Source organism: Protopterus annectens, chromosome 8.part0 (assembly GCF_019279795.1).
Source record: "Protopterus annectens isolate FY-2018-M chromosome 8.part0, PAN1.0, whole genome shotgun sequence".
Classification (NCBI taxonomy): Eukaryota; Metazoa; Chordata; order Ceratodontiformes; family Protopteridae; genus Protopterus; species Protopterus annectens.
Window position 1 is genome coordinate 1496257718 of NC_056741.1, and position 5000 is coordinate 1496262717.

The following is a 5000-nucleotide window of genomic DNA, read 5'->3' on the forward strand; positions in this document are numbered from 1 at the left end:
TGCAGACAGCTGGGTTTTTGTGGCCACTTGTTTGAAGTAAGTCATCAATTGAATTTGTTTTTCTGGAGTGAGGTAAGTCATCTGGGCAGTTGTATTCAAGCTTTCACCCAGGAATGTAATTGAGAGGGTACCAGTTGTGATTTCTTTTTGTTTATGGTGTACCCTAGACAAATTAGAAACCTTTTTACAAACGCCAGATGTTTTAGAAGACTGTCCTTGTTTTCTGCCTGAATTAGACAGTCGCCCAGGTAAGGATAAATTTGAATGTTTCTTTGTCTGCAAAATGCAATTACTGGTGTCAGGCACTTTGTGAAGACCCTGGGCGCAGCAGATAAGCCAAAGGGCAGTGCAGAGAACTGGTAATGCAAATAGCCTGCTTTGAAGTGGAGGTATCTTCTGCAAGATTCCCTGATTGGGATATGCAGGTAAGCCTCTAAGTCTAGAGTTACCAACCAGGCATCCTTGCCTAGCATAGGCAGTAACTGTTGTAGAGTCAGCATCTTGAATTTTGGAATGTCCAGAAATGTATTTAGAATGGATAAGTCCAGAATTGGACGCCATAATTTGTCTTTTCTGGGTACCACAAAAAGTCGTGAATAAAAACCTTGTCCTTTTTCCGGTGCTGGCTGAATAGCCCCCATATTCATGAGGGACATAACTTGTTTCTGGGCCTCTGCCCACTGATTTGGAAGAAGATCTGGCCATCCGTTTGGGATTGGCAACGTGTGGAAATGAAATCTGTATCCCTGGGATACTATATTTAAAACCCACTTGTCCTGGGTAATTAGTTGCCAATTTCGTGCATGAAGTGCCAGTTTTCCCCCCAAAGGGGCTGCCAAAAGATAAGTGCTTGGTGATTGCAGAGGAAAGTCATTGAGACTGTTTACCGTAGGAAGGTGCCTTGCTACTTCCACCCATTGTTTTGTTCTGTAAGTTCCTTGTGACTGAAACGTGGAGCCTTTGGAGTGTCTGGGTTTGACCTGAGCGGCTCTGGTGGGTACTGGAAAGGACCAATTCTTAGTAGGCCAGTGCCTACTGAACCTGGGTGGCTGCACTTGTAGGAAATCTTTAACCGTTTGCATAGATTTAGCTTTATCTTCCATCTTTTAAAAAACTTCTGCGACTGTCCTGTTGTAAAGGAGCATCCAACAATTTTGCTTTAACATGATCAGGCAGATTCTGCTCCTTGAGCCAAGCATGCATTCTTATCACAGATCCAGCTACAGCGGCCTTGCAAGAGGCCTCCAAGGAATCAAAACCATATTGCAAAGTATGCTTTCCAACTTGCTCAGCTGAATGCAATAAATCCTGCAACTCTATTTTCCACAGTCAGAAATCAACATAATTTTCTGTTTAAGCAAGCCCATGACATGCTGCTGATATTTAAGCATATGTAATTGACAGTTTAAAGCCCTGATTGCCAAGGTTGCAGACGTGTAAACCTTCTTAACCCATCTATCCAGCGCCCTGGAGTCTCTATCAGAAGGGGTAGGATTTTTAGCTGTAGAAGCCTTAACGCCCTTGGGACCCTGACAAATGGTTTCAGGGTCAGCAGTAGGGTTTTTAAAAAGGAATTTGTGGGAGTCAGGAACCCTGTAATATCTGTCTGGCTTACTAGGAGCAGGAGGCAGGGAATCAGGAGCCAAGCTGGATTCTGAGAAAACATCAACAACAATGTCTAGAACAGTAGGTATAGCCAAAGGCCTATGCTGAGGAAGAAGGAAATCCCTAAGCCTCTTTTCGGATTCTGAAAAATCCTGACTCTCCCAGTGAAACTGTTCCCTTAAGGTATGCAAAGTTTCTCCAAAAGAGAAGTCCTCAGGAGGAGAAGCAGAAGGGATGGAATCTTCTGCATCAAAGTCCTCATAAGGTGGAATAGATAACTTCTGATCAGAAGAGGAATCAGAAGAAATAGAAACCTGATCTGATGATTCATAGTCAGTGCCCTGCCTAGGCCCTCTTAGCAGGAGGGGGATGGCAACCCCTGATCAAGGTAATTAAATCCTCAGCCATTTTGATCATTTGTTTTTTAGGCATAGGGGCCTGTGCATGTGGCCCAAGAGTCAGTTTCTTAGACATAGAAGTTGATTTTGGCCTAGGTTTTGAAGATGGCGTTGGTTTAATATACAAATCTTTAGGCCTGAAAACACCCTCAGAAGCCGGTGCCTGCTCAGCGGCTCTAGACCCATCCAAGGTAGAGACATCCACAGGTTCAATATTTAAAAGTATCTCGCGGCATACCGGACTCCGAATGGGTCTCCATAGAAGCCTGCGAATCAAAAGTAGCGGGTATCATGGGCTGCGAAAGTGCCTCGCTGAGTACCGGCGACTGGCTTAGGAGAAGCTTTGTCATCAGTTTTGGACCTCGACAGTCTCTCTCTTTTTCTTTGCTCTTTTTAGATATTCCGGTAGTCGGATTGCTAACAGATGACATTTCAGTATAGATAAATCTCGAGCCCAAATATTTAGAAGCAAAAATATACCACCGCTTAATAATGCGCTGATTAAATCTAGCACAAAACCGACAGCAAGGCACGTTGTGGTCAGGGCCTAGGCAAGGAATACAGTACAAATGAAAATCCTTATGAGGCATTTGCTTCCCACAAGTAATACAATTATTAACTTTTATTGACATCGGTAAGGAGCAAGAAAAAGTTTCCCCAACGGGGTACTTAGCTTTTAGATGAAGACTTTGGTTCTGAAACTCGAAAACGAAAATTTCAGGAGTCGGACGACCGGCACTTGCAAACTGCTTCTGCTTCAGGCACCGCGCGGCAAGAAAGACTGATGAAAATAGCATCGGCTGCATGTTTTATACCCCTGACGTCATTGAAGAAGGGACAGCAACCGACGCAGGACCCAAGACTTTGTTAATCAGGCCAACTGAGGTTAACCTGCCATCAAATTACCCCAAATGTAATGACTGCAACAGTGAAACACGAAGAACATCTCAGGGAGACGGGCATCCTGATTAAAGGACACTTCTGAAACCACCTTTGGCATGAAAGATGGGTTGGTTCTCACAGTACTGCTGTGTGGACACAAAGGCTGAAATGATACCTGCTGCAGAACTTTCTTTACAAGCCCATCTCTGATGCAGCCTGAAACTGGGCTGCCACAGTTGAGATAGGATGAATCAGCTTGGTTATGGCTAATGGCAATGTAAATAGGCTCAGCATTGATTATGGTAAGGCAACCAGTTTTGAACCTGAAAGGTTCAGGGAACATCATTGGATAATGCTTAGGTGCTTGCAAAACTGTATCTGAGCAATGAACACTGCACATCCTGACTTGAGGTGGTGCAAGCTCAGTGGGCCTGATATATGGCGACAAATATACTTTAAGGCAAGATCTTGGCTATAGGCAGTAGGACTGCTCAGCCCTCTGAGTTTTAGGCTGCTGGTTGCCTCCCCAATCCCATCATGCCTCCCTTACAGACCTCCAGTTCTTTTGTGGTATGTCAGCATATGCTAGCTAATTTTGGAGTGAAAAGAGGTAACCCAGCATCCTAAAGAAAAAGGAGGAGAAATACAAAGATCAGATAAGATTGTTTGGGGGTGTTGTGCCTCCCAAATGTAAGCTAGCTTTCTCACTCCAGGCTTGAGAAGTGGGGAAACTTAGGAAAGTGTTAATGGATGCACTTCTTACATATCTAGTTTCTAAATTCATAACTTTTGTATGTGGTAAGTGCATTCACCTTTGGTATTACAATGGACAAGTGCTACGCTGATATACCTGGGCAGTCCCAGTAATGAGAAAGTACAGTTGTGTAAAAACCTGCCATAAAAGTAGATGGCCTCTGATCACTGTTGCAGCATTCCAGACTACTGGGTTATCTCCTTAAATAACCTGGATGTCTGGCCAGGGTACCATAGCCAAAACCTTCCATACAGCCATTTGTCTGACAAATGATCGAAGCCTGTGGCTGTATGGGTACATAAGTGTATGTATGGGCATAAATTCTCAGACTATCTACAAACCAGTAAAAGCCTGAAGAGGTCTGAGGGCTCAGCTAAGAATGGAAAGGCATAAAGACAATGGTCCCTGAGGAAAAGGAAACCCAAAAGAAGGTAGGGTTGGGGAAAGAATACTGCAGTGATAGTAGGACACCAACTGTTGCAGTAAGTTATTAAACAACTGTAGTATGTCCTTCCTTAAATCGCTGTTGCTGTACTCCAAACTGTTTAGTGATCCCAAAGCTTGTGAAGGGTGACTGGACATGAAACAGGAGCACTGTCCAGTAATCTAGAGAGGACTGACCTAAGGAGGGCTACTCTAGATTTAGAAAAGGCATCCATGCTGTAATGTTTGGCAAAGGTATGCTCCGAAGACCAAGTAGCTGCTTCTAGGGTGGTTTTAGACGAGGTCACTGCTCTACCAGAATGTGCCTTTGCTGGAGAAAGTAAGGATTTCCCATGTTGAAATTAGTAAAATGTATGGGATTTAAAAATCTAGTTAGAAATATTTTGCTTTGAGACAGGGCTCCTCAACTTGGAATCTTGAAAAAAGAAACAACTGGTTAGATTTGTGGACATCTTTAGCCTCACCCAAGTAGAATGAGTCGGCTTCGCACATAAATGGACTACAGAATCCACTCTCCCTTGTTTTGTGGGTTAGGATGTTAAGTGGGACGATTTATGGCCAACAGAGTTCATTTACCACTTTAGGCATATAGAGAGACTGGCCCTCAAGGACACACTTGTCCTTATGAAAAATAAGGAGAGGAGGAGTTACTTATTATAGGGGCCAGTAGTTTGGAGATTTGTATAGCCAAGATAAGGGCTACCAGAAGAATGGTTTTCCAGCCAGAGAATCTGACAGAAGAAGAGGTTGCTTGTTTGAAAGGAGGAAGGTTGAGTTTTTCCAGCACAACATTGAAGTCTGAAGCAGGTGGGACAGCTTAGCAACGGTTTTACCTCTAGTCTGGACAGAAGCGGAGGATCCACAAATAGGCAAGAAGAAACTGACAAATGTTGTACCTTGATAGAAGAGTATGCCAG

General features: G+C 43.8%; 1 protein-coding gene across 3 annotated transcripts in view; it reads right to left on the reverse strand.

Annotated features, from left to right (window-relative positions):
* The window catches only part of APLP2 (amyloid beta precursor like protein 2), a 1432335-nt gene that overhangs the window by 6201 nt on the left and 1421134 nt on the right, over positions 1–5000 (reverse strand). The gene's annotated exons all lie outside the window — the stretch shown is intronic.